At 30.4% G+C, this 10,400-nt stretch overlaps 1 protein-coding gene across 8 annotated transcripts in view; it reads right to left on the reverse strand.

The window, feature by feature from the left end:
* LOC106678964 (intermembrane lipid transfer protein VPS13A) overlaps nucleotides 1-6,327 on the reverse strand; it is a 92,820-nt gene extending 86,493 nt beyond the window's left edge. For 6 of the 8 annotated variants that reach the window (XR_010842926.1, XM_067045528.1, XM_067045526.1 and 3 more), the window contains exon 1: nucleotides 6,253-6,327. The gene's annotated coding sequence lies outside the window, so the exon portion shown is untranslated. The other 2 variants (XM_014417837.2, XM_014417836.3) reach the window with 2 other exon arrangements.
* Nucleotides 6,328-10,400: the final 4,073 nt, after the last annotated feature.

Genomic DNA, 10,400 nt, shown 5'->3' on the forward strand with positions numbered 1-10,400 from the left:
CTAGAACTTCCTGGACCGTCTTTTTCATACCCCACCAAAAATAGCGACGCTTCAGGGCTTGTAGCGTCTCGCTCACACCTCACATATATATATATATAAATGTACGAATGTCTTTATACATGTTATGGAACGAATTCATCAGGTTTTCTTTGGATTCTTCACCTTAGCGGAATACATGAATATTTGTTGCATTTGTAATATAAGAAACTGATAGATAATATCCTAGTTAAAGTATTCTAAAAATCAATAAATTGGTGGTTATGTTTATTAAATTTGTCCAACTAGAGCATTCCAAAAATGTGTTACAATCGCTTTGTATCTCTAGTGGATAAGAAAGATAATAATTTAACTGGACTTCCGAAATGCGCTCCTATTTTCTTATGGTTTGAGTAATGGCACCAAGTAGCTTTCCTGTTTCTTTAAAATACAATAGTTTAATTACCTGTTTGAAATAATTTGATTTACTAAGTAAAAAAAATTATGAGGTTTCGTTGCAATCCCTTTTACAAGAATGTTTTTCCACTTGGTTTAAAGCTAAATTATTAATTTCAGTTGTAATGTTAATATAAATAAGATTGGATGTCTGTCAAATTCGTTGATCGTTCAAAACACCATATAATAACATTTTTATTATATTATGTAATTTTATTCTACTATTTATATCATTTTTTCATTATGAATTAATTTACTTTTTCCTTTCTTGAAATTGGTTATTATTTAAATTAAATAAAGTTTATTTTAAAAAAATAAAATAAAATTTATTTAAAAAAAATAAAATAAAATTAATTTTATCCAATTTTAGCCAACAAAAAATTATATTTCTTTATAAGTCCTACGTTTTGGCCAATACGGCCACCCTCAAGAACAATATCAATACAATTTCAGAAACACATCAATTAAAAAAAAACTTTATGCAGGCTATTCTGCCCAAGCCATTAATTTCAGTCCACAACTATCTCATTTTGTCAAGTCTTGATATTAAATAATAAATTAAAACTTTTAATTTGAAAAATTAACACAGTTAATTTTGACCATTATAATTTATCACAAATGATTGTTGTGATAAATTAATGTGTTAATTTTTAACTTAATATGAAGAATTGATAAAATAGGGTAATTGTGGACTGAAATTAATAACCTGGGCAGAATAGCCTGTATAAAGTTTCTTAAAATTGATATGGTTCTAAAATTGAATTAAGATTTTCCTCGAGGATGGCCGAATTGGCCGAAACGTCGGACTTATAAAGAAATATGAATTGTTTTGAGACTAAAATTTATTTTATTTAAACAATTACTATTTCCCTTATAATCATGTTTGTCATTAATGATCTTTACTTAATTATTGTAATATTTTAATTCTAATGATTATGTTTGCACGTTGGGTTTCTAATGTTTTTGTATCTGTTTAATATTGAACTCTTTTGTTATTATTTTCGGTTAAGTGTAGAGCTTCTAGTAATGTTCTATTTTTAGTTTTTTTTGTTCTCTATCTGATCTATCTGAGTAGCTATCAAAATTACAATTTAAATTATGCAATAACATAGTTTATAATTAATATATTTCATTGAGTGGTTATAAAAATCATACTTATGTCGCATTCGGATGCTGTGTAGTAAAAATCCTTTGCATTCATATTTTTTACGCTTTTTCTATCTTATTTTTGTCGTTCGATTCTAGTTTCCAACTTCTTTAATATTTACTCAGAACTTTGAATTTGAAACCAGTATCAAAACAAAAATAAATCAAATATCGAGAATGTTAAAAATATTGCTACATCGGCTTTCAATCACTGAATTAGCAGCATAATTATAATTTTAACAACTCTTCGACGAATTGTATTTATTATTAAACTATATTGAAACGAAACTCTCATGGCTTTAATAAAAATAGAACAGATGTCTTATCACCTTTGAACCTTCCTGTTGGTTAAACAAAAAAAACTACTTGCATTGTTCGTCAAGTGTTTAAACCTTTGAACCTAAGAAGATATTCTTTAACCAACAATCCATCCCTTCAAAAAAATGGCTTTTCATAGAAAAACGCTTGAACCAATTTAGATCAAATTTCATATTATTATTATTTAGAACCATGGAATAGTGTTGAGCAGCATTAAACTGTAATCCGCTGTGTTGAGAATAAAATGGCCGGAGCTCTAACATTTGATTTCATTTTTAATTTATTTATATGAACAATTAATTAAACTAAATATAAATTTTGAAAAAATATCAAATCAATAGACCCAATGTCAACTGAGGAATAGTTAAATAGCTACAAACTTCTCGAGCCTGTCCATGGAGACGTTTAGAGCGTTTAACATAATGTTTCTTGATAAAATTGATAAATTATTATTTAATATTCACAAAAAAATTATAATTATCTTATATTTTAAATATATTATATTATATTTATTCTACAAAATAAATTAGTTAATAGTATTAATTAGTGATATTCAGACTAAATGTTTACATTGTTTGTTCAAAAATTCATATATTCTCATATTCGCTATAGTTCTTTTTAAAAAATTGTCACAACTTAAAAGGTGTTAGATAAATATACAAAATTAAATAATAAAATTTAAATACGTTATGTTATATTAATAATTAATAACAATGTTGATTTTTCACATCTAATACTAAATTAAAAATAACTAAAAGCTACTAATTACAATTTTTGAATAATGACGTACTTTTGTGTATGAAGTACTTGTATTTAATGAAGGATTTATTTGTGATAAATAAAGTTAAAAAAAGTCTTTTTTGGTAAGTCAAACATTTAAGAGAATTATCTAGAGAAGGCAGGATAAGAGGGGCTGGGAGAATTTATCCGGTCAGAGTAAAAGGACAGGAAAAATATAAAGTAATGTAGGATCCTTCTTTATCAAAGGGGATAGGATAATTGAATTATCCACCACAGAGAGGTTTTTCCTTTATTTCTCTCTCTTTTTTTAATCCTGCTACCTTTCTTAATTAATTTTTCAGTTTTGTAAAGGGTCAAAACTGGTATTTTTGATTTTCCGTAAATCTCTCTTTCTGTGATCCAATTCTCTTTTCACCAATGTTATTCTTTCATTTATTTTGTATGTGGACAGATTTCTGTTTTTACTTTCTTAACTTATTTACTGTGTGTTTTATAGAAATCTCAATAAATGTAGTTGTCATCTTAGAATCTTTACATTAAAAAAATGCAGTTAAAATGTTTTTAGAATACCTTCTTATTTTTTTTTTTAGTAACCAAAGTTGAAATTTCACGCAGTCATTTAAAAATGATATAGAAGTAATCGGGTAAATTCATTTTAGGCACCCTGCATTTTGTTAATGATATTCATAAAAAAAATCATTTATTGGTATGGTCATCACTGTATATAGGGTATATATAGGTTTCGCAGGTTTGTCTTTACAATCTGTTTAATCTCTGAGGTTTGTCTTAACTCTTAAGTTAAGAGCTACAGAATTTATTCTGAAGAATTTGCTAGATGTTATATTATAGCAAGGCAAGTCATCCTTGAATTTTTAATACTTTTAAAAATGGTATAAAAGATTAATTGCTATAGCTCATAAAATTGGTGATGAAGCAAAATTAGGTTATAATTATTATTTTTTAAATTAAATAATTAGTGTTGTTTTTTATTGTACATCCATGAGTAATTCATAAACATGACCTGTTATAACTATAGACCGGATTTTCGTGGTATTGCATCTTTTGTTCCCTAGTTCCAAATTCTACAAAACCTCGACAGAAATTCGAATCATGGGAAAACATCGAAATTAAACATTTTATGTTGTACATTTTAAGGTTTCTCCTCAAATTTACACGTTTTGAGTTTTTGCTGTAGAAAATTGCTCTTTTTGGACTAAAGTATGATTTTTGTTATAATACTTACTGCTTGAGCAAAATATTTTATATTAATCACATATATGTCAATTTTTCCCTTATTTTATATATAGTTAAGAATTTAAAGTAAAGCGAATGTATTGATTAAAGGTATCTTTGCACGCTATAATAAATGCTAGTAATTTATCATAACGATGGAACCGTTGCTTGTAAACAGGACTTATTGGACTATCCAATCAAATTGGATGGTTGGTATCAAATTCAGCGAATCATAACGAAAGATTGGAATGTACAAACGTTTGCTGTTTGCATTGGCTGTTCATAGAGAAGGTTGGTTTGTGGTTATTCATGAGTCGAATTAAAACAAAACAAAAAATACCATGTAAACCCAATTGACGAATATTCTTGGCATTCAATTAACCAGCTGCTTCATTTATTATAGCTGTTATATATCTAATTTGACATGCGAGGAGTGCTATGTTCTGTGTAAGCTCTAATATAAGAAATAATAATGTGTAATATCGCAAAAAAGAGTACTTCAGTTTGATAGATTGTTTTCATTATTAGAGTTAATTTTAGCTCGTTACATTCTCCTCAAAGCTTTATACTTTATAAAGTTTAATCAGTAATAACATAAAATATTAAATAATACCCTCACGATCCTTAAGCTGCGGTCAGGATCTTACCAAATAAGAGTAACTTCTTTATTGCGAAGATAATATTTAGCAACTTAAAGTAAGCGTTTATTTAATAGATTAATTGACAATTGACATACTATTCGAGTTTAAGTGTAAAAATGAAAATAACCCGTTAAAAAATAACTTATTCGTTTTTTATTCGATGATAAGCCAAATCGACATAAATAGCGAAATCAATATCGGTGACGTCAACACCCCCATGAGACTATAATATACTTGTATCTCAAAACGGAGTATTTGTTAGGTTTCTAAGATTTCAACGAAATGTAAGTTTTCATCTAAGGATCTACACTTCTTGTAGTTAACATATGTTTAAACGTTTTCATCTTTCCTCCAATTCTGTACTACGAAGAAGCTGTCCTCATAGTTACGGATATTTTTCATCTCCTTGATGACGATCTCATTGGACCTGTTCATAGGTAAACCTGGTGACGTCATTAGCATAACCACCCCACCCGCCAACTTCTCTTGCTAAACTGATTACCGTCGAGGCGTATTGATTTGTGACGGAGTGAATTCGTCGTTTCTATTTTTATCATTAGCCGTTAAATACTATGAATATTATTATATCAGCGCGGAGGATCGTATTATTTAAACATAAAATATAAGTAGTAAAATATTAATTCATGACACATCGTTGCATCAAAGGGCATTCTTATTCCCTTTTAATTCTAAGACTAACAGATCATGTATTACGTAGAATATATAAACATAACGGAACTATACAAAAGCTTACCCAAATATAGATGTATTTATTACCTGGGTTTGTGATTAAGAATTATTTGTTTACAAACCTGTTAGAAATATCATCACCTGTAATTAATGTAACATGAGTTTCATCAGTGTTTATATATTATTTTTCTCTTAAAGTAAATAAATTAAACTATAGAATAAATTGAAGACTATACAAATTGTTGAAAAACAAGTAAATATATATGCATATTAATAACATAACAATGCTTTGCTTGAATAGAAGCACATCTAACAAATAATCTTTTTTTTTTAAATTTATTTATTTGGTGTTTGATGTATTCCATGGATTTTACCGAAGGCTGAAGTTAGTTTTTAACAACTATAGTGCCTCTAGAAAAGTCTGTAGGACGACCTCAATAAACCAGCAAGAGCAGTCTACGGTACTAACTTAGGGATACGTTCAATTTTTAAAATAAAAATGTTTGTCAGATGTGCCTCAATTCAAGCAGTGATGTGGGATTTAACTTCATTCATTAGATCTAACAGATGTGTATGTGTTAACGAATACCTAGTGTTCAGAAAGGCATGAGGAAAAGAAGAGAGATTAATCATAATGAAATGTTGATCTTCCCACATCTTGATCTCATATCCATTAAAATTAACTCACATAAATAAATATACAAAATAAAAATAAACTAAAATAAATAATGTAGTTATTATTAGCATCAGTAATATTGATTTATTTTATTAAAATACCATCGAAATATGACGTTTACCTCAATCTAACAATCAACTGCTGATAAATTACGAAGAATAGATTTTATTTGAATTTGTATGTTTTGATGTTTTAGCAATGTTTTGCGTTGGCTGCTTCTTAAAAAATAAGTGTAAGAATTCTCCAGTTTGAAAATATTGTTATATATCCTTAGATTATTTATTATTAAACGTTTACACCATCCATGGTCCCACCTTCGGAGTCCCAGTGACGGAAGACACTCTAGCTGCTATCGTAATGAGAGAGGAAGCTCACCTTTAGCGGAGAGCAGCTCTTGTCATCCTCTGGAGAGTTCCAGCTGAAAACTAGGTCCGGAGCGAGCCCGGCCCAGCCGCCATCATGATATGTATTGATCCGACGTAGGCGACCTTGCGCCAACCCAACCATTGATACTCCGTTCCTTTCATCTTCCTCTTCGCTGCCCGCTTCCCTTCCAAGCCCGAGGGTCCGGCATTATATATAGATCCCAAGCCACGAAGCCGGCTCTCAGGGAAACTGAAATAGATATATACATGATTCCAATTTATGAGAAATAAGTATGACTCCGTAAGACTAAAAATAAGTGTGAGGTGATAATAGTTAACCGTCGATTAATATGAGGAAAAGATGGTCGGGGAAGGGGGTGCGGTCAGCAAATAAACAAAAACCAATTAAATCGACATAAGGAAATATATGATAAAATGGGCAAGACAGATATATAGAAGCGTAAAAGAATACTTTGTAGTTATATAGATGAATAAATGAAAAATTTCTAGTCACATAGAAAAAAGTAAAAAAAAAAAAAAATTAAGCTAAAATAAATATAGTGTCTGGAAAAAAACTTACTTAAAGACAGCATAAACCAAAACAAATATTCTATCTCCTCCCCGTAGCATTACTACTTCCAAACTGTCCGAACATTTCTTATCATTAAACCACTCTTTTGATTTCGACAATACTTCTATTCTAGCCACCGTCCCTAACCATGATAAACGATTCCAATCCAAAAGCATTTATATACAATTAGATTCTTTCCCTGTTAACCACAAAACTAACAAATAGAACCTATCCCGGGCATATTCCCAAATAGTCAATTTATTAAAACACCCATATTTTTTTTTTTTTAACTCCTTACTATATTATTAACCCTCCGCCTTTTTCTACGGTCATTGCACCTTTTATTATTTTCTACTGTTACCTTTCGTATTCAGGTCATTTCCATTTTCTCATCATCACCACTGACCATTTACAATTTTCTGACCCCTCGTTGCCATCGTTTTGTATTTCACATTTTTATGTAATATCACTCTTTAAACTTTAATTTCATTTAATTTCTTCTTCCTTATTTTATCTTAACGGCCTTTCTTGGAGGTTATAGTTTAGTGGTAAGAAATGTTCAGACAGTTTGGAAGCAGTAATGATACGAGAAGAGACAGAATATTTGTGTTGGATAATGGGTTCTTTAAGTAGGTTTTTTTCCAAACACTCATTTTAGGCTAATTTTCTGTACTCATCTTTATAACTGTAAATTATTCTTTTACTCACCTATATAACTAGCACATTATATCATAAATTTCATTTTTCTTTCATTATGTGTTGATTTAAATTGTCTTCCATTATTTTAGACCTTACTTACAAATCTTATTATGTTAATTACTCATTACTCTCTCTCTCTCTCTCTCTCTCTCTCTCTCTATATATATATATATATATATATTATATCCTATTTCCTTCCGCATCTTTCATTACTTTTTCTTTGTCTCTTGAACACGTTCTCTTTTTCAATATTTGATCATTTATCTTGTACGAGGTTAAGTCAATAATTATCCACAATTTAGTTATATTTTTGTTTATGTTGGTAGCACTGTCGTTTTACGTTGAAGACGCATGCTTTGTTTATTTGTTGTTATGTCTATGTAAGTTTGCTGCTAGTTTTGTGTTATCTCTTAATTATGGCTGCTCCGCCGAGAAACGTTCAGTGATCCGTTTTTTGTGGTCGGAAGGCGTATCAGGGGCCGAAATTCATCAAAGACTTTCAGTACAGTACGGGAACAGTGTTTTGCCACAGTGTTACGCACCATGAAAGAGCCGGACGACCGTTTACCGCTACAAATGAAGAAAACATTGAGTGTTCACGTGAAATGGTAGAGTAACTATTGACGAAGTGGCACATTGAAAATTAGTAATGGTTCTGCCTACGAAATCATCCACAACAGACTTGGGTTTAATAAAGTTTGTACAAAATGAGTCCCAAAAAAGGCAACAAAAAAAAAATATATAAACAGGCATTAAGGGGCCGTCGATTTACGACAACGAAGCAATGAAAGAAGCGGTGCATTCTTGGCTCACAGCTCAATCGAAAACCTTCTTTTATGAGGGCATCATGAAGCTTGTACAACGATGGACCGAGTGCGTTGAAAAGCAAGAAGAATATATAGAAAATTGATGTACTTGTAAGTTTCCTATTTTATTACAATAAAATTTTATAACTATATTGCGGATAATAATCGACTTACCCTCGTATAATTTTTACTTCTATAATATTATGCTCCATCTCCAATTGTTATCTATCTATTACTATCAACTTATATTGATATTAAACAACTATTTTCTGCTTTGTTCATAGTTATGTATATTTCTAAATGTGTTTCTTTATTATTTTCCTCTATTTTTATATAGCGATGGTTATCTCTTTTTGTTTTTTAGCCCTAATGAAGGCCTAAAAATCTAGTCGAAACGTCGGCACACATAGATTTGCTGACCCCACCCCCGACTATCTTCTTTTCATAAAAATAAATGTGTCGTAGTCAATGAAGGGGGTTAAGTACTAAGACGTTTTTTATAGACTTCGAATTAGATAAACTAGATTACACTAACCTTAAGATCTTTACATTAGCACCAAAATTGTCTCTGATATAGCATAACCTTTTACATTGGAAACTAGTGCGTCTAAAAGTTGGCTTAATGTTTCTAATCAAGGCTTACTACTAAAACAATGGGTTTTATGATAGCGTTGCGTAATCGTAGTTTTAGCATTCGTGAGATTTTCTTTTATCTTGGAATATGGGCTACTGAAAAGAAGGCTTTATTCTCATTGTGGATTCTTCGGCCTATTTCAGTAAGTTGGATCAATCATTGATGGATAAGTATTTGAATGTTAAGTGGCTTACAGTTGATTCACCAATGTACTAGTGTTGTTAATCTAACCCGAAGGCCCTACTTAATACGTTGTGTAGGTCTATCATACTGGGCTTTATTTGCACTTTATTCTTACGTCTCTTTCTTATAACCATAAGGGCAAACATCTTTTCATTTTTACTGCCATATCTATTATCCAATATATTAAGACCTAATATACAATTTAAAAGTATATTTTGCATTCAGTTGTGAGATTCTGCCGCCATCACTATCCATTAGTTGGGGCGGCAAGATGAGCCATTAATCCATCATTAGGACACACCCAACGACGGACCTGTTCTGGCTCCTCGCCGACTTTACGAAAGATATTGAAACTACTTTCAGGAAATTAATGGAAGGAACAACAAAAATGTATAAAATCTTCCATCTGGTTTAAACCTGTACTTTAATATAGATAAGTAAATAGAAATAAAATTGACAGTATTTAAATATTCTATTCACTTAAGTAGTTGTTTAATGGCTAGCAAAGACAAATTTCAAGAGTTCAAGAATGGAAATAATAAAACTCTAAATTAAAACAATTTTATTTTTGTTGATTTTGATTAAGTTAGTTGAACAACATACCACCTGACATTGATAATACATCCAATCTAGGACAATATTTAGACAAATCAATAAAGTCTATTGACAATAAGCAGATTTGCTTATTTTGGGTACCACAACTCATAAGAACTAAAATTGACTCACCATCTTTATTTCACTACATTATGAGTTAGTGCAAAGTTCATTGAATTTTTCTATTATAAATGGTCATTACCATTGTGAATCATTTTAATTAAAAAATAAATACTTTTTTCAATGATATAACCTACAATTGAAAATTTACGCTTTCCAAATACATACTGTTATATTTTTATTTGATCTGAGCAGTTTTGTTTAAGCTATTAATAAATTCTGTTCTGATACTTGGTCTACTACAGCACGGCATAGTGATTGAACAACAAGCAATGTTATGACTTATGTGTATATCATCACCGACAGTATTTAGCAATCACCGCTCGCCTGGGCAATGAAGATGTAAGATACTAGGAGCAACAAGGTCCTCCGGGCACGAAGTTAGTGGACCTCTAACGAGTCATCTATTAAAGCACTTAGTAGAGCTGCTGATGCTTATCGCAAAGCAGGTGCTTATAACAGAGTGGATGGTCTTATCGGCTTTTCTAATCCAGCAATTCGTTCTGCACCCTCTTTTCTGCAAGAGTATTTGTTCATCAAATTGGTAGTTT

This window comes from Halyomorpha halys, unplaced genomic scaffold (assembly GCF_000696795.3).
Source record: "Halyomorpha halys isolate HHAL.00 unplaced genomic scaffold, Hhal_1.1 Scaffold170.1, whole genome shotgun sequence".
In the NCBI taxonomy this organism is placed as follows: Eukaryota; Metazoa; Arthropoda; class Insecta; order Hemiptera; family Pentatomidae; genus Halyomorpha; species Halyomorpha halys.